The sequence below is a fragment of the Gadus macrocephalus genome, chromosome 3, assembly GCF_031168955.1.
Source record: "Gadus macrocephalus chromosome 3, ASM3116895v1".
NCBI classification, from domain to species: Eukaryota; Metazoa; Chordata; class Actinopteri; order Gadiformes; family Gadidae; genus Gadus; species Gadus macrocephalus.
This window is the reverse complement of record NC_082384.1, coordinates 25,479,488-25,499,749: the sequence shown is the minus strand read 5'-3', so window position 1 is coordinate 25,499,749 and position 20,262 is coordinate 25,479,488. Positions and strand designations below refer to the sequence as shown.

General features: G+C 46.2%; 1 long non-coding RNA gene and 1 other non-coding gene across 2 annotated transcripts; both read right to left on the bottom strand.

The window, feature by feature from the left end:
* Nucleotides 1-5,980: 5,980 nt before the first annotated feature.
* Nucleotides 5,981-15,371, bottom strand: LOC132453647 (uncharacterized). The gene is made up of 3 exons (XR_009524747.1): nt 15,157-15,371; nt 14,721-14,783; nt 5,981-6,264 (listed from the first exon to the last, which is right to left on the bottom strand). It is a non-coding gene; the product is annotated as an uncharacterized LOC132453647 (long non-coding RNA).
* LOC132454806 (U6 spliceosomal RNA) lies at nt 6,709-6,814 on the bottom strand. Its single transcript, XR_009525013.1, has one exon. It is a non-coding gene; the product is annotated as a U6 spliceosomal RNA (small nuclear RNA).
* Nucleotides 15,372-20,262: the final 4,891 nt, after the last annotated feature.

Genomic DNA, 20,262 nt, shown 5'->3' with positions numbered 1-20,262 from the left:
GATTCTCGTGTTGAGGATTCTCGAGTTGATGCGGGTTGCTGATTGGGCGGGTGATTCTCGTGTTGAGCATTCTCGAGTTGATGCGGGTTGCTGATTGGGCGGGCGATACTCGAGTTTAAGATTTGCGGCTGCCGATTGGCTGAGAAACAGAGCATCGCTGGACAGATAGCGCAAGGACGACACACAAATTCGTGTAGCGTTCACCTCGTTTCCACATACGTATGTTTTTCGTATCCGTGCTTCCGTAAATTTACGGAAGGAGTCGCTAGTGTTTTACGTACGGGCATTACTTTATTTACGGACAAAAGATGAAGGAGTTCAAGTGCCTCGGGGTCTTGTTCGCGAGTGAGGGTACTATGGAGCGTGAGATTGGCCGGAGAATCGGAGCAGCGGGGGCGGTATTGCGTTCGCTTTACCGCACCGTTGTAACGAAAAGAGAGCTGAGTCGCATGCAAAGCTCTCGATCTACCGGTCGATCTTCGTTCCCATCCTCACCTATGGTCATGAGGGCTGGGTGATGACCGAAAGGACGAGATTGCGGGTACAAGCGGCCGAGATGAGTTTTCTCAGAAGGGTGGCTGGCGTCTCCCTGGAGACCTCGGGGAAGAACCAGGACTAGGTGGAGAGATTATATCTCAACACTGGCCTGGGAACGCCTCGGGATCCCCCCGTCAGAGTTGGTCAATGTGGCCCGGGAAAGGGAAGTCTGGAGCCCCCTGCTTGAGCTGCTCCCCCCGCGACCCGACCCCGGATAAGCGGATAGGAGACCGGTACTTTGGAACATGAGGATCGACATATGCAGAGATAAAAACAAACCAACCAGGCTTGGAAAGAGATCGCCGAGGAGTTTGGCCTGCCAGGTACTTAGGCTACAAGTTTTGTGAAAAACATAAAAACTTTCATACGGTATCTCCGTAAAACGACGGCGAAAGTTCAATTTTTTTAACGTATATTACGGACATACCGGACAGAAATTCTACGGAGGGGAGGAGTCTCGGAGGAAAAACGGACATTACGGAGAATCACATAGGAATGAATGGACTTTCGGTCGGAGACGGTTGAATCGCATACGAGAATGTACGTATGTGGAAACGAGGCGTTATCGCCGCGCCACACGTTTCAATGGGAATCGCGACGCTCCGTGCTTTCAACAATTAGTTTTACATATTTATAATTCGAAATTCGTCCCAGCCAGCACACCACATATACACTAGGGTCTATAGCAAATAACCGAGTCGTCCTCTCACATTTTAATGCATTTTTCACGGTTTACCAGCTCTCGTTTTCAAGGCTAATCGCCGTTTCAATTGGAATCGCGGCGGGCTGTAATTTCAACATTGAGTTGAACATGTTTATACTGTAATTTCAGCATTAAGTTGAACATATTTATCAGTCGAAATTTGTTCCAGCAATTAATAGCAGCTAGGATGAATGAATGATTTATTTCAAATATGCAACAACAAAACAATAATAATGCATCAACAGGAGTCAGCCCTAGTGACTCCTGCACTGATAATGCCGCCAAGCACTCTATATAAAAAGATGCTACAACATATTTGAAAAGGGGTGGGAAGAAGTAAAAACTTGTTCAATCCCACCCCACTTCTTTAAACAATATTAACAGGTCAGAAATCAAAATCAAAACTCAAACTCAAAACTACCTGTTTCCTTCAGACAATTTCTAATTTTCATGATAACAAATCTATGTATCAACACTTGCGTATCTATACACCATACAGATACACACAAGCGTACAACACTTGCATTTCTGTACTCCATACCAATACACATACACACAACCGTACACACAAACACTTGCATATCTGTACACCATACCAGTACACATAGATGCACACAACGTACCAATATATTTCCTGTAAATCCATACATATACAATCCTTCACATACCCATGTTTCCTACTCACTGACACACTGAAAATGTCATTTTTAGCAGCTAGGATAGCAGCTAGGTTCAGCATGACTTACCTTATCAGGACACTTCGCAATCGTCGAATTCAGACTGATGCTGGTGTAGCGAGTGGGGCGATGAGGATGGGATAAAGTCTAGGGGGGAGGGAGGACCGACAACGCCACCAGGGGAATTACACCCCTGGAAATAAAGTATAATAAAAGAGATGTAACTTGTGTGTTAAATAATATTAACAATGCTGATAAGGCAAACAGATTCGTTTAACTGATAGACAGAGACGGGGATTCAAAATAAACCAAATCTTTATTACAAACGCTAAAGCTAAAACTCATTTATATCTATAAGTCACAATATCTAAAATAGCAGTCCCAAACTTAAACAAAACCAACCAGACTAAAGCTGAGGCCAACTGCTGAGAGGCAAACTACGCCGAGGAGTGCCTAGGGGTGCTACCACTCACCACAAGAGCCTCACATCAACAGTCACTTCACACTAAAGCTGGTGAAAAACGTGTTATATCCCTGTGCTTTAATTCACATGCAAGTGACGGGACCTCACCAGGGGTGCCTAGCCTCCTTACAGTTTGGCACCCAGCTCCAGCCTAAATAAACAATAACTATTAAAACATCAATCAAAAACAAACATTTAACCCCCAGTTGGTTCGATAAATACTCAAAACAAAACAATAAGGCAAAGCAAAACAGGGCAAAACAGCAGCAAGTGAACCACCACGGGTTTAGGGGTAAGCATGAAAGTCACTCGGTCACAGGGGGATATCCTAAAGATGGTCACCAGCCACAGCAGAGCCAAAGCCATACTGAGGCACATCACACCTGCTTTATATAAGGGGCTTGATTAGGGGACTGGGCCATTTCCATGCTGTGTTCAAGAGCACTATGTTCAACACCGTTTAGAAATGCTTCGACATTGCTACACTGGGCTGATGGCGATTCAGAAGTTGGGCGATTCAGGAGTTGGGTGATTTGCGGCTGCTGATTGGGGAGCGATTCAGGAGTTGGGCGATTTGCGGCTGCTGATTGGGGAGCGATTCAGGAGTTGGGTGATTTGCGGCTGCTGATTGGGGAGCAATTCAGGAGTTGGGCGATTTGGATTGGGCATTTTTTTCTTTATAGACAGCGATGCGGTGGGTTCTTTCCGCTTTTTCTGTCGGATGAATAAAGAGAAGAATGAGGGTATCTGTCCAGCGATGCTCTCTGTTTCTCAGCCAATCGGCAGCCACAAATCTTCCCATTGACTTTTCCTTGACTTTCGCCAGGCAATCGGCAGCCACAAATCTTCCCCTTGACTTTTCCTTGACTTTCGCCCGCCCAATCAGCAACCCTGCATCGACTCAAGGGACCTCAACTCAGGGGGCGCCCCACCCAATCAGCAACCCGCATCAGCATCAACGCCAGGAAAACCTTCCACGTGTGTCAGCCATTATCTCTGCAGTTGATGATAAGGTAGGATGTGGCGATTAGCCTTGAAAACGAGAGCTGGTAAACCGTGAAAAATGCGTTAAAATGTTAGAGGACGACTCGGTTATATGCTATAGACCCTAGTGTGTATGTGGTATAAAGGCTGGGACGAATTTCGAATTATAAATATGTTAAAATTAATGTTGAAATTACGGAGAGTCGCGATTCCCATTGAAACGGATTGTGCGGGAGTTAGCCTTGAAAACGAGTACTGGTAAATCGTGAAAAATGCATTAAAATGTGAGAGGACGACTCGGTTATATGCTATAGACCCTATTGTGTATGTGGTATAAATGCTGGGACGAATTTTGAATTATAAATATGTTAAACTTAATTTTGAAATTACGGAGAGTGGCGATTCCCATTGAAACTGGTGGCGCAGCGGTTAGCATTCACAACGAGTGCTGTTAAATCGTGAAAAATGCATTAAAATGTGAGAGGACGACTCGGTTATATGCTATAGACCCTATTGTGTATGTGGTATAAATGCTGGGACGAATTTCGAATTATAAATATGTTAAAAATTAATGTTGAAAGTACGGAGAGTCGCGATTCCCATTGAAACTGGTGGCGAGGCGATTAGCATTCCAACCTGTCAAACCATCTGTTATCTTTCCTGTAAGCATCCATGAACATATAAGTCACTTTAAGGGAGTAAACTCTAATGCACGTTTAATGCGATGCTCGTTTAATGTCATTTGTTGTCATTGTAGATGTCTTTTGCAAATTTAAAACTGACGCCGTCGCATCAGTTGGTCCTGCGGGCCTCTGATGCGGCGGCAGCCTTCACCGCCGCCAGGGCCAAGAAGCCGGAGGAGGTGGAGAAGGAGGCCCGAGCCCGCGTCGTCTCCGAGGGTGGTGACCCTGGGAACCCCATGCTGGTGCTGGGCTGCCACAGCATCCAGCTGGGCAGGTACCGGGGTCAGACCTTCAGATGGCTCCTGGAGAACGACGCGGGCTACGCCTGCCATGTCGTTGCCAGTCACCAGCGGGAGCGGGAGACGAGTGCCTCGGACAGCCCGCTCATGGCCAACAAGGACAGCCTCGCCCGCTACTCCTGCGCCCACCCCGCTTGTGCTGGGGCACCAGAGGTTGATGGCTCGGGCGCCCGTTCAGCTCTTTGAGCTGAACGCTAGGACCCTCTCGCTGTGGTGCGTTCGATGCTTTGGGCAGTGACACGCTTGAACTACACGCTCTCGATGGCGTACATGTAACTAAAACACTGTCGCCACCCGCTCTCAGGTTTACCCGGACGCAGCGAGAGAAGGAGAGGGCTGTGTTGACTCCAGGCGTTGCAGCAGACGGAGGACGACCACCGGCGGCGGCGGCCGCGGCGACAGCGCCGGGCCCGGCCTCAGCGGTGGCGGTGGATCGTCCGGCGGCAGCAGCAACGGCGACGTCGGCGGTGCCTCAAGGCCGGGCGACGACAGCGGCAGCGAGGGGGGCGGCGGCAGCCCCGGCAGCGGCACCGGCTGTGGCAACACCGGTGCCCGCTCTGCCGGCGCCCAGACGGCTACTGGCGCCACGACCGCCTGCCCCCTCGGCTGCTTACCCGGCCTTCCTGCCGACGGCTGCTGCCGCAGCTGCAACTGGACCTTTAAGAGCAGCACAGCCTCTCCTTGTGGACCTCTTACTGCCCCGGCAGTGTGTGTGGGTGCTCCCCGTCCCCGTCCTGACGCTCCCTCGGACATTGCCGGCTCCACACGTCCTCCCTCCGCCGCTGGCCGCCGCACAGCCCGCCGGCCCTGAGCTGCCTGTAGCCCTGAGAACTGTACAATGGAGGAGGCTGACCGCCGAGCGGCGGGCGGAGGCAGGCACGCCCCTCTCTCACCGGGCCGGCGTGGGCGTGCCACAGGTGCATAAGTGCAGCAAATGCGGCCAGCCGAGGCGGAGGGAGACCGGACACTCCCGCCACGGCAGAGAATACTTCTGTTCTGTCGCGGCGGGTCAGAGTGTGGAGGACTGGCTGAGGGAGAAGAAGGAGCGGGACCAGGGAGCCCCGGACTGATGCACACTCACTTGCCGGGGATGGTGTTGTACATAGTTATTTTGTATATAGTTGTTTTTCTGTTGTGTATATAGTTATTTTGCAGTGTTAGTGTATATAGTTATTTTGCAGTGTTAGTGTATATAGTTGTTTAGTGTGTGTATAGTTCTGTTTTGTTGGTTAATTACTAAGTGCATACACACACTGCCATATTTATTCATATGGCATATAACATAGCATATAACATAGCATATAACTTCGCGGAGGACGGTTCACGACTCATTAATTCCTGATAATGGACACCTCGTCGGGCATTATCCCTTACATATATATATATACACACCGGTATATATACTGTATATGAATGAATAATAAAATAAGTTTTCTCTTTCGACAGTACATGCTTGTCCCTTGTTTGTTTTTCTTCTTTAGCAAAAAGTCCACAAGAATAATAATTAATGTTTTATTTCAATAAAGTCATAACACTGACAGCAAATGGATTATAAATATATACATAAGCAATAAGTTGACAATAAATGGCATTCTTTTAATATAATACTCACAAGAATAATAATAAAAAAAAAATATTTCAATAAACTCATAACACTGACAGCAAATGGATTATAAAAAGATATCATTGAAAGCAATAAGTTGACAATAACAAATGGCATTATTTTAATATAAAAATCACAAGAATAAATGGTTTGTTTAATTCAATGAAAGCAAGTAATATAAGCGTTGGTTTGACGGGGGTTCGATCCGACGCTTTGGGCTTCTCCGTCGTCGTCCTCGTCCTCGTCGCTGATTGGTGGGTCGTCCAAAAAAACTTTCTTTATCGGCCGCGAGGGGGCGGGCTTTTTCGTATTTTTCTGCAGGATCAAAACAGAGGAATGCGAGGTGTTGGGTGATTTGCGGCTGCTGATTGGGGAGCGATTCAGGAGTTGGGCGATTTGGATTGGGCAGCGTAACTTAACTCAGCGTAACTGTAAGTTCTAGCCAACATTATCATTGTTATTACTGTTATAATTATTACTCATTTCATTGTTTTATCTTTGGTTTTTACAGACTGGAAAAAGTTACTGAAAAAATGGGCCATTTGAGTAATTCCGAAAGAGTAGCTCAGCTCCTCCTGGCGTAAACTCTCCTGGTGAACGTTGGTCCAGGACAGCGGAGGAGCGCTGCAGCGGCACACTCCGCCACTAGGGGGCGGGGTTTCCCCGCTGTAGCGACACACTCCGCCACTAGGGGTCAGTGTTTCACCCAAAACCAAAACTAAATATTTAATAATGATAGCCGCGATATGAAATAAAACTTAAAAGATAGAACGCTTCACGAATTTGCGTGTCATCCTTGCGCAGGGGCCATGCTAATCTTCTCTGTATCGTTCCAATTTTAGTATATGTGATACCGAAGTAACACAAATACAGCCTAATCCTGAGTTATAGATATAGCTCCACTCACAGCCCCAACAGGCTCCATTGGTGTGGAGCTACAAAAGACTCACACAGACCAGCACGGCAGCCCCCGGTCGTAGCGGACCGGCGCACCGCTGCACTATGTGGTGTGAGGAGGACGTTATGGGTTCGGTTGTTGGGATTATTGTACTGGAACGCCGCAGCGCGAGGAACTCTGGGTAGAGCATGGGGGGATCTCTCAGCCACGCGATTGGTGGAGGCAGACAAAGGACTGATGCCCCGTCACGTGACCCCCCCCCCCCCCCCTCTGCATTCCTCCCTCTGTTAATGTGTGTGTGTGGCGTCGGGGGGTCAACCCCCCCTCGTGCTTCCTGCCTGTTCCTCTCAAGAGGCAGCGCAGCCCGGGGTTGGTGGAAGAGGTGGCGCTGGTCTAGGGCTAAGAAGGAGCGACTTCAAACTCCATAGACCACAACCCTGTTTAGGGATTCAGTCAGACCACTGTGTCGCCAAACAAGAACACATACAGCTATGGATTGACTAATACTGTGAGCTAATTCTGCACAAGACAAGAATCTAATGTATAAAAACATAAAATACATAATTGTATCAATTGTAATTTGATTACTGAGCAGTATTGGCCAGAAGAGAGGTCCCATGCTGACCCCTAACGCTAGCTTTTTGATTGTTCAATGTTTTTACATTTTTAGAGTGATGTTCAAAAAGCCACCGCTAGGTGTCAGCATGAGACCTCTTATGGCTCTCTGAGCTGGTGAGCAGCAGGTTGGATATTCGCCGGATATTCGGTTTTGCAATCGGATTGATCAACACAATTGCAATTCATTACGGGTGTAGTTTGTTGAGTACAGTGTAGGACACCGTATTGACCAAAAATTACAGACATTTAGTTGTTTCTATCGACACCTGTGCGGGAACAGCACTTTTATCCAGTGGCGGTGGGTCAATAGAGGGTGCTGTCACACCAAATTTGTACCGGGTGCCAAATTTGTGCCGCTGTCACGTTAAAATTGTACCGGGGGCGAAAATTGTACCGGCCTACGTCATCGTTTGTTTACATCCTGACAACCTGCCCGGCAACAGACTACGCGATGCAGAAAACATGTTTCCAAACGACGAAATAACATAATACAGATAGCGGATCGCTATCTGTATTATGATAGATAGAGATAACACTTGTTTTTACTTTATATTTGTATTGTATTTAATTGTTTAATCGAAACAATAAAAAACTTTGCCCGCGAAACTGCAGAACGCGTCAAATGACAAATGTTTTGCCCGCGAAACGGGCGATCGCGTCAAATGACGTAGGAAGGTTCTTGAAACATAATACAGATAACGGATCGCTAGATAACACTTGTTTTTACTTTATATTTGTATTGTATTGAATTGTTTAATCGAATTTAGCTAGTAAATAAAGTAAAAACAAGTGTTATCTAGCGATCCGTTATCTGTATTATGTTTCAAGAACCTTCCTACGTCATTTGACGCGATCGCCCGTTTCGCGGGCAAAACATTTGTCATTTGACGCGTTCGGCCGTTTCGCGGGCAATTTTTTTTATTGTTTCGATTAAACAATTAAATACAATACAAATATAAAGTAAAAACAATTGTTATCGCTATCTATCATAATACAGATAGCGATCCGCTATCTGTATTATGTTATTTCGTCGTTTGGAAACATGTTTTCTGCATCGCGTAGTCTGTTGCCGGGCAGGTTGTCAGGATGTAAACAAACGATGACGTAGGCCGGTACAATTTTCGCCCCCGGTACAATTTTAACGTGACACCGCCTACGTAATCCATACGTAAACCATTCCAAACCTGCCTGGCAACAGACGATCGCGTCGAACATTGCCTGGCAACGGACGATCGCGTCGAATGACGTGGGAGCATTTGCGGACTCGTTCATTGAGCGGGACAATAACAACAATAACACTTATTTTACAAATAACATTTATCAGCGTTCCTAACTTTATATTTGTATTGTATTTATATATTTCCCTACACAGTAATAGCTAAATGTTATGGGGATAACGTGAATAACAATAATAAGAACAAAAACAATAGGGCTTGGAATGTTGGCTTGGACCCCTAATAAAAAACATTTACCAGTTAGTAAATACCTGCTCACCTATCTATCCATCTACCCATCTATCTATCTACCCATCTATCTATCTACCTATCTATCTATCTATCTATCTATCTATAATCTATTCTCTAAATTAAATTAAGGAAATTAAATTAACACAAGCTAGCTAGACTATGATACACTTTAAACCCTCAGTTTACTAGCTAAATTCGATTAAACAATTAAATACAATACAAATATAAAGTAAAAACAAGTGTTATCTAGCGATCCGTTATCTGTCTTATGTTATTTCGTCTTTGGCAACATGAGCGTGATTGTTTTTTGAAACCTGCCTGGCAACGGACAACCAGTTGTCTGCAACGGACAACAGATTACGTAGGCGGTACAGAATTTGGCACCCGGTACAAATTTGGTGTGACACCGCCCCTCCGTGAAATATTCACTTGAATATATCTGCCAACTATTAATCAACTATTATCAAGACGAAATAAATCAACAAAAATACATAGCGTTTATCCTCGTTTAATTGTGTGACATACTTGTCACTGCCAGCAACCATTTAAATGCGTCTGAACGTCAATGATTTGGGCTAGGCTAGTTATTGGTCCTTCAAAATAAAGCCCTCCTCCAAGTCAGGGGCACCGGCCACGTTGGAGTCAATGTAAGCTCGCTAACTTTTTGCTGTCTATCAAGCAGAGACAGCTTTTCATTGGCGCAAGAAAATTCGCCCTCGGGTCGCAACAGTGTGCGCCCCGGGCCAATGGTATCGCTTTCTTTTTTTGTTATTACCACATGATGGGACAATTCAGAGAATCAATCAAATAGACTCAGTGTTTCCCACAGACCAAGGACCAATGTGTGGTGCGCGGGGGGGGGGGCAGCGCAGGCGCAGCACAGCGGCGCAGGCGCAGCACGGCGACGCGGCCGTCAGTGAGTGTGCATGTAACTCCGCGTTTACATGCGGACACATCTGATTCGCATAGATATGGAAGAACAGCTCAATCGGAATAGAAAAGTATCATATATATATACGCCTCAATCGGTTCGGAATACAATTCTATGCGGAATAGAATAGGTGGTGTAGTCCGCTATAAATACTTCCGATTAGTTTGGGGTTTAACTTGGAGCAGCTGCAGTAGTTCGCAATTGGTCCACTCCGTCTGTACTTTAATGCACACCGAACATTACTGCTGTCAAGGACATTGGATTTATTGCCTGATTCACGTCTTTGATATTATCACTCCGTAGTAGTTACAGTAGTCCGGTAACTTATCAACCCCAGCGTGTCCGGTTGCTAAGCGACGGGTGACATCGGTGGGTTCATGTGTTAGCATCATCGCTCTCGCTCCGTGTGTGTGTGTGTGTGTGTGTGTGTGTGTGTGTGTGTGTGTGTGTGTGTGTGTGTGTGTGTGTGTGTGTGTGTGTGTGTGTGTGTGTGTGTGTGTGTGTGTGTGTGTGTGTGTGTGTGTGTGTGTGTGTGTGTGTGTGTGTGTGTGTGTGTGTGTGTGTGTGTGTGTGTGTGTGTGTGTGTGTGTGTGACAGGGAGAACGAGTGCTATGCAGAGATGAATGGACGGAATGATTTTTAGATTTCCAAATCGCGTTATTGAAAAAAAAGACAGAATCAATTCGTGGCGCTCGATGTTGATTCTGTGGCGCCGCGCCACACAATGGTGTATGTATGACTACCTCCCTCAGCAGCAATCGCGCAACACAACTACATGTAGAGAAGAGATAGATCGCTAACTAGCAGAGAGTTGTAAGCACTTTCCACCCATTTCAGTAGTGGCATTGGACTCCCTAAGCAATGTTATACTTAAAAGGAGCAAGTAAGTTACATTATAATTTAGTCTTTCGGCCTGTAGCACATGAACAAAATTAAGCAACTGTCCCATATTTCTAATTGCATTTGAAGTAGACAAGAGACTCACAAAAACGCTTTAGGACAGTGATCATGATTTGTCTCAATATCTGAATAACAACAATGGGTCAAATAGCAATGGCTGGTGGACTGGCCATGAAGTAGGTCTGTATATGTCCATATTCAAAATTAAAAAAATTAAAAATTAAAAAAAACCAACGTTATTTGTCCCCAGGGGGCAATTGAGGGCACATAGCAGCATATGGGGTCAGAACAGTCTCATTAATAATGAATGCACAGAGAAGGATTCACAAATGTATTTTTTGACTTGTATATAAATTACTCTCTTCTCACAAATACCTTTCAATGCACACACACGATATCGGTATGTATAAATGTAAAATAAATCCATAAACAAAAATAAGTTTCACAAACAAATTTCTGATCCGCACACAAATGTGCCTTGTTTTAAATAAATGTAAAATAAGTCCATAAATATATTAATTAAAAAAATATTTGCAATTTTCATCAAAAATGTATTTGGATGTTGTTACATTTAGGCCTAACTGTTCAATTTGAATTCAGGGCTTATTTTCCCGATAATGACCGGCGTTCTACACATTATCCCTTACATATATATTTAGCAGAGTAGGCCTAGTGACAAATGTGTACAAAGTTACATATGCATTAAAAAGAAAAGTCGGGTTGAAATCGGGCTCGGGCTCGTAATTACGGTTAATGTGTCGGGTCGGGCGCGGACAGAACGTGCACGGGCTCGGGCCGGGTCGGGCTCGGACAGAACGTGCACGGGCTCGGGCCGGGTCGGGCTCGGACAGAACGTGCACGGGCTCGGGCCGGGTCGGGCTTGATTTTCTGGGCCCGATCTAAAGCCCAGTTCAGACCAAAGATTCACCTTGCAATGACTTGCAACTCGCAACTCCTTGCGACGCCTTGCAACGAGACGGGCTGCGACATTCTAAAACTGGGCAGTTCACACCGGCTGCAACGCGCTGCAACGGGCTGCGACGCTAGGTGGTTTCCCTAGCAACTGTGAACGCAAGTTCACAAGTTGATCTGGCTGCCTTTCGTGTTTTCACGAAGAATTTATATTTTTTTTGCGGAAGATTTCTATGTGGGTCTTAGGGCTTTGACTTTTGCCCAAAAATCATATTTGAAGTTTGTTTGTTTATTAATATTAATATTCGAATATATTCGAATATTTATTAATATTTTGACCATTAAATGCCTTCAGTAAGACCTGGGCTGAATCCGAATACTTAGTACATACTATTTCTGTTCAGTGTCTACTACTTGACCGTACTACACTTGACAGTGTAGTACGGTCTACAGCTATGCGTAGAACGCCTCTGAACGCTTCCGAACACCGCCGAAACTCCACCGGATGTTTGGAGATGACGTATCTCCCCTCAGATGCCGGCAAAATTACCTTGATAAGATACCTGTTTTCCGTCTTGTCATCGTTGCTATTAAATTAAAAATGTCTCTTTTTACTTACTTTACTTTTTTAATGTCTCTTTTTTTCGCCACTTTCTACGACGTCTTTCTAAGCCGCTGTTGGTAGTGTCGGGTCAGCCATCTCTTCTTCGTTCGTTACCCCATTGCATTGTGGGATAGCGTAGTGACCTACCGTTGTATACTGTGGCGGTAGTACGCATTCTTTAACGTTTTCCGTACTACACAATGCGTACTGAGCATTCGGACGCGCTATATTTGTGGCGTACTACAAAATGCATACTATAAGTATGAGTATTCGGATTCAGCCCTGGATTGGGTTTTTTCGAGGTTTGTTTACCGGCGTTGCTATGGTTACCGGTCTTACGTGTTCCAACGGTTTATAGGGTTTCTAATAAATCGCTGTCTAATCAATACTTAATTTAGTGCCTCTGCCGTGGTCATTACAACAGTATGAATAGACTGCGTCAGGTTCTCCGACGTCTCTCCCTCTTGGCCTGCCCATAACAGGTTCGAATATTAAGGGCTGCCTAATATTCGTTCGAATTTTGATTTATTTTTTGATATTCGAATTATATTCGAAGTACGAAGTTCGAAGTCAAAGCCCTGGCCTAGTGGGTCTACGGTACAACAGAATGAAATCTTATTAATATTCCCCCCCACGATAGTATGAGTTTGAATCCCGTAATGTATCATATTTTAAGCATTCGTTTTTCATTTATTTCGGCTTTAAACGGTTCTACGTGACAAGTTTCTTCCAATTACACTCCAAATACGAATCAGATGGGAATGTTTTTGACATTTTATTGAAAGACAAATCAAAGAGGCATTCGCAAGGACAGCTACGTGTCTGGCCCGATTTCCAACAGCTGGTGTAGCCACGACAACAAACGACGCATTCGGCTAATGGTCACCAGTTAACGGTCACGAGTTGAACTTAACAATAATAATAATAATAAATGACATTTATATAGCGCTTAATATGGTACTCTAAGACGCTTTAAAACACCCCACCAAGTGCCACCGCAATGTCGCAACAACATGCCAACGTCGTAAAGGACAGGTTGCTCCTCCAGCAAGCGAATTAAATTCTCCTCCCTCTCCTCGGACCAGAAGTCTGCCATCTTCGGATATTTGTATGCTGGAGTGGACAGTACGGTACCGGGACGGAGTAAGGCCGTGACGTACAAGTTGTTCTGTGCTGTGATTGGCTGAAGAGAAATAGTTAAATCGCTGCGTTCTAAAACTGGACCTTGCGATTTGACATGTTCAATCTCTGGCGACTCCTTGCGACGCCTTGCAACGGCTTGCAACGACCCGTTCACACCGCCCCTGCGACGTTCTAAAACCGTCTCGTTGCAAGCCGTTGCAAGGTGAATCTTTGGTCTGAACTGGGCTTAAGCTCTACTACACTGCCGCCCATAGGTTTGGCATAGTTATAATGGCGCTCGACGGCGTATTTATGCGTTTTGATGTAAACGACAACTTTTTTGAAAACGATGCTGTGTGCACAATGTTTTTTTGGAAAACGGAGGGGGGGAAATATTTGTTTCTATAAATACCCTGCTACGTATAAACGAGGCCTTAAACAGCAACTCCAATTCGAGGAGATAATGCGATACTATCTCGTAATAATGATAGTTTTGTAATTATTAGATTATTTTCTCGTACTTACAAGATAATTATCTCGTCATTATGAGATATTTTTACTCCTGTGAATGCTATGAGATTCCGTCTAAAGGTTTTAAATTCAACTTAAGAATTTCTGTATAAACCCTGACCAAGCTTTTACTCAAGTGAGTTCCAATTTACAATAGTCTCATTCAAAGATTAACAAAGGCACTGCTATGACAGTAACCAATAGAAGGTCTTACCTTAGCTATGACCTTCTTTCTCCTCGAATTGGATTGGTTTTTGGTGAATATTCCAAACTTAATTGCATCCTTATTCGCTATAATGCTAAATATCAGCAAATAATGACCTGCAGTAAAGGTACTTTCCTCAACATACGTACACAGACACCCGTGATGAAGTTCAATTCTGTTGATCAATCCGATTACGGGGTAAATGAAAACCAAACATCGAACCCGCATCTGGCTCTGAGCCATGGACTGATCCCGTATTACCTGAACCTCGTGAAGACAAGATGCATACTTTTATTTTACGATCCATTCTAAACGTGGTCATTTGTCTTATATGATCGTCAACATATTAATCTATGCCATTTTTGAGACTGCTACTGAAATAAGCTCATTTAAAGAATCTTTCTAAAGTTTGGATGTTGAGATTTCAGTTGTATCATCGGACTGAAAATTATATAGAAGAGTACCATAATGCTAACTGTTTCTTTTATAACACTCAAGACATTTTCTAAGGCGCCACTTAAAAGAGATATATATTATATCCATATACCCCCTTGGCTTAACAAGGGGGTGCATAAAAGGAACACGTTAGTACTAAGTCTACTCACCGAATACTGATGAAAATCTTCCCCCTGTCGTCTTTTCTCGTTCTGGGTTCCTGCGTTGGTCGCCTGCAACCAACAATGTTCAACATATTGTATAGTTCCAACTTATAAGTGTGTTTGCTACTGCAAGCACATCTCGGCTACTGTTCTTCTTAGGCATACTTCTTATGCATACTTTCAGCTACAGAAACCATTCAACTATCAAAACGTCCAGCTCTTTAACGGCATGATGGCTACCTCTCGGCGTTTTTCAACTCTTTCAACTTTTTAAACTACACTTTTTCGGCGTTTTTTTTTTTTTCGGCAAGTCAATGGGCGGACGGTCGTCGCCTTCTCTGACATCGTAACATGTTACATTTTCAACGTTAACCTTCGTTCAAACTATTTAACAAATAACACACTTGTATCTTCAATAATCTGAAAACCTAATTTCGGTTACCTTTATACTTTTTTCAGAATCACAGTTTACGTTCCGTATCGGCTTCGTTTCAGTTGGTCTCAGTTGGTCGGTGATTAGCTCAGCTGCTCAGGTCAGAACATGGCGCACGTGCAGGTGGCGCTGCCAAATTGGACTACTTTTTACTACGTCAGTTCGTTAGGACGAAACGCATTCTAGTTTGAACTACTATCATATCACACATTCTCCAAGCATATCTTTTATCGTCGATATTATATTAACCATGTGGATATTTTATTTTATACAACGGGTGGCTTAAAGGCACCCAGTGCAACTTTCGAGGCTTAAAAATAAACATTAAATTTCTAGTCTTTTTTACACGTAGTAAGTTTCAATAACTCCATACCATTACATACCGACATTTAAGCAGCAAAGATGAGACGTCGTTGTGTGGTGAGAACTGATACAAAATCGATAACAACAACAATGCCGCCATTTTCTTTATTTTTTGTAACCTACAATAAATAAAGCAGGCTTCCAGTCAATGGAAAAAACTGGCTTCTCCCCACCGGCGATTGTTGTTGTTTACGATTTTCTATCAGTTCTCACCACACAACGACGTCTCATCTTTGCTCCTTGAAGGAGCAAAGATGAGGGGCCCCTCTCTCTGGACGGAGCCCTCCAGAGGGGCCCCTCTCTCTGGACGGAGCCCTCCAGAGGGGACCCTCTCTCTGGACAGAGCCCTCCAGCGGGGACCCTCTCTCTGGAAGGAGCCCTCCAGAGGGGCCCCTCTCTCTGGACGGAGCCCTCCAGAGGGGCCCCTCTCTCTGGACGGAGCCCTCCAGAGGGGCCCCTCTCTCTGGAAGGAGCCCTCCAGAGGGGACCCCCTCTCTTGAAGGAGCCCCACAGAGGGGCCCCTCTCTCTGGACGGAGCCCTCCAGAGGGGACCCTCTCTCTGGACGGAGCCCTCCAGAGGGGCCCCTCTCTCTGGACGGAGCCCTCCAGCGGGGACCCTCTCTCTGGACAGAGCCCTCCAGAGGGGGCCCTCTCTCTGGAAGGAGCCCTCCAGAGGGGGCCCTCTCTCTGGACGGAGCCCTCCAGAGGGGACCCCCTCTCTGGTTCCCAGGGCTCCACTGACAGCCCTTGGCTCTGATCCCCTGCTATCATCAGCCCAACCACCGCGGCCTCTCCTGCACTCAGGCTGGGCCCCACAGCGGTCGGCCTGGGAGCCCCAGTGCAGGCGGCCTCGGGCTCTCCAGCGATGGAGGGCCCGGGCGTGGCTGAGCGGCAGGCTGGGGGTTCCCCCTGCCCCCCCCGGCCCTCTAGAGGTCAGCCCCGGTCGAAACACCGACGGCCGGCCAGACTGTAAGACCCCGCCTCAGTGGCTCCCCGTCCAGGCGCTCGGCCCGGCCCCACGGGGCAGAGAAGGGCCCGTGGCGGGCGTCAGCGCCACGGGTACGGGTCCCCGGGGAGAGGAGGCCGGGACGCCTCTCCCCCCGCTGGGGAACAGGCAGGCCGGACCGGAGGAGAGGCGCCTGGTCGGGTCTTCTCCAGGGCCTGGAAGGGAGGCTGGGGCTGGGCTGTTAAGGGGTTAGGGTTAGGGGTGGGGTTAGGGTTAGGGTTGGGGTTGGGGTTAGGGTTAGGGGTGGGGTTGGGGTTAGGGTTAGGGGTGGGGTTGGGGTTGGGGTTAGGGTTAGGGTTGGTGTTGGGGTTAGGGGTGGGGTTGGGGATAGGTTAGGTTAGGTTAGGTTTTTGTTAGCCACGCATTAACCCCTCCCATTCCCTTCATTTCGTTTTAGTAATTTTGTGCGGTTTGATCTGTGTTTTGAAGAGAATTGAAAAGAATATTATAAATCGAAAGGCATCGTTCTATAATTGAAATTTTTTTTTTTTATTATTTTATTTGACCTTTATTTAACCAGGAAAGTCCCATTGAGTTTAAAAACCTCTTTTTCGAGGGAGTCCTGGCAGCAACAAATATCATATGTACACTCACAATATTACACTCACAACATAGGCCTATAGACAGAAATTAAAATGATAAAAAACAGTTACAAGTAAATTAAAATTCATAAAAAACATCTATAGTAAAAGAAAACATTTGTATATTCACTACAAATGTTTTTGTAGTGAATATACTGTAATAACTAATCACTAATAATTTGTGCTAAATCCCCTGCTTCAATTGGGTGCTGCTTTGGTTGTGCTCACAGAGAATATAAAGAACGTTTGACGCCGTTAGATCCCTCACGTCATTGTGGAACAAAATAATAACTGTAAAGGGGAAGCAAACCGAATCAGCTGCATTCCTCTGACCGGAACCTTGGTCCAGTTTACATCACGACCACAACGTCATAACGCACATGACAGAAAGGTTGGGAACACATAACTATAATCATTAATACGAATCATTGGAACCTGCAGGTTGGTTGTTATCCAACAGCCTGCTTTCAAGAGTTGGATAATCAAGATATGAGTTAGATTGCACTATCAATAGTTTATATATGCATTCAAAGTTGTGTTATCAACTCGTAACAATAGAAGAAGACCAACATGCTGCAGGTATGCAGTCACACCGGTGTCTACAGGTGATCTGAACAACGGGGATCACGTTACGTGATGAGTGACCTTGGAACTAGAGGTAACCAATTGGTTAGGGACCGTACTCATGTTTCCATCACAACATGAACGTGAATGAATGAATGTGGTCGAAGAAAACAAATGGTCGGAAGGAGGGCTTAACAGAGAGAGGGAGGGGAGCTGGACATCGTGACATCCACGTGACTTATCCCCATCGTCAACGATAGGAAGGCTATTTTTAGCAGCACACGTCGATGCTGAATGACGCACAAGGGAGAGTTGCACAATGGAGACTTACAAAATACAAATATTTTAATATATATATACAAAGGTATGACAACCGAACAGCAATATCCCCATGGTTACCACATGGCCTTCTGAGCAGCATCAACTCTAGGACCCTTACTGGAAGTCCTGAATGATGCCCTTTTATTTTTGACCGCGGTGTTTATTCCTGCTCTCACCTCCAGGTGTCGCCAAACACCACCGTGTGTTGCTCCATCTTATAATAACGTCGGTTTCTCCACACATGGATCTTTCTGCTTTCGATGCGGTGGGGTTTAATAATAGAGTGCCTCTGTTGGGTTAATTGTAGGAAATGAAGGGACTCATCTTTACCTCTATAAATCAATATTAAAAAAACAGGGCCGTTCCCCGGGAAACTAAATAAAGGACATGTTATGTAATAGTAATGCATAGGAGGAACATAACGTCTGGGCCTCCAGGCCTCCCGCTACACCGACGTCTCCGAATAGACCCCCGCTGCTCCCGGGAGGTCTCTGCGCATTACTGACGTCACCCATGCCGGCAGCACGGGACGTGAAGCGGGGCTGCGCGCGCAGAGCTCGGAATCCAGGAGAGGCGTTGGAATTCGGCTGATGACGTTCATCACATGTGATGAAACAGTCAATGACATTAATTCATTAATTGATGACTCTTACGTTGGCAACTGCTGCTCCTCGTGCAAAGATACCATCAGGTCTTTGTCTGCAGTCACCGCGTGGAGAAACCAGTGTGCGCGCACACACACACGCACGCACACGCACACACACACACACACACACACACACACACACACACACACACACACACACACACACACACACACACACACACACACACACACACACACACACACAAAAACCCCTTCCGTGAAACACTTTTTGTTGCTAGGCAGGCGTCACTACTGTTGCCAAGGAAATGTTTTCACGTAGCAGAGGAGAAGGTCTGCGTGGAGGGAGGGCAGGGGTGGGGGGGGTGGTTACCAGAGTGGTGGGGGCGGGGGCTGGGGGCAAGTTCAAGGCCACCGCTCCCAATTATGGTGTGTGTGTGTGTGTGTGTGTGTGTGTGTGTGTGTGTGTGTGTGTGTGTGTGTGTGTGTGTGTGTGTGTGTGTGTGTGTGTGTGTGTGTGTGTGTGTGCAGGGCCGTTGCACCAAATCCTGGGCCCCTATACAAGAGGTATACTGATGCCCCCCCCCCGAATTCCCCATACCAGCCCCCTGCGCTGAATTGTTGAGGGGGGGGGGGGGGGGGGTAGACAGCAATTGTTGACGGGGGGGTAGAGAGCGATTGTTGACGGGGGGGGACGTGGCCGTGTGCAACTCCTAACACTATGGATAATTTTTTTATTTTTTTATTTTTATTTTTTTTGCCATGGCCCCCCCCTCTGCCTTGGGCCCCCCCACAACTGCCTCACTTTCCCCCGCAGTCCGTCGGCCCTGTGTGTGTGTGTGTGTGTGTGTGTGTGTGTGTGTGTGTGTGTGTGTGTGTGTGTGTGTGTGTGTGTGTGTGTGTGTGTGTGTGTGTTTTCCAAGTGTGTGTGTGTGTGTGTGTGTGTGTTTTCCAAGTGTGTGTGTGTGTGTGTGTGTGTGTGTTTTCCAAGTGTGTGTGTGTGTGTGTGTGTGTGTGTGTGTGTGTGTGTGTGTGTGTGTGTGTGTGTGTGTGTGTGTGTGTGTGTGTGTGTGTGTGTGTGTGTGTGTGTGTGTGTTGGAAAGAGCGGTTGAGAGAGCGAGTGAGAGAGGGGACAAAGGATCTGCGCGAGGAGATCGTATTCATGTGTTCATAACGTTGTATGATATAACATATTTCACAGAAATCTTATGTCACAGATTATGTGGGAGACGAAAACAAGTCCGATGTTCGAATCCGAATTATTTGAAGCATTTTTTGGAATTTCTAGATAAAAAAATATTTATTTAAATATGTTATTATCCTATAACGTGTGCAGACACATTTCCCATGACAAAGTGCACCTCTTCCTGCGTCGTGCAACGTGGCCTCTGCAAAACCTTTGTCCTGCGCATCCAGCGGTGTGATGCTATGTAGAGTAGTCTACAGGTCCGTACCTCTCTAGAGCAGAACCCCTCTCTGTCGTACACCGGGGCTGGGTGGACCCTGTGTAGTGCCCCGTACCCCTCTGGAACGCTCCGTACCTCCCTAGAGACGTACCCCTCTGAACCCGTACCCCGAGCGTTCCGTACCTCTCCAGAGCCGTACCGTACCCCTCTGTCTCTATGCGCCGGGCGGGGTAGAGCCGTACCCACTCTGTCTCTGTATTCACCGGGCGG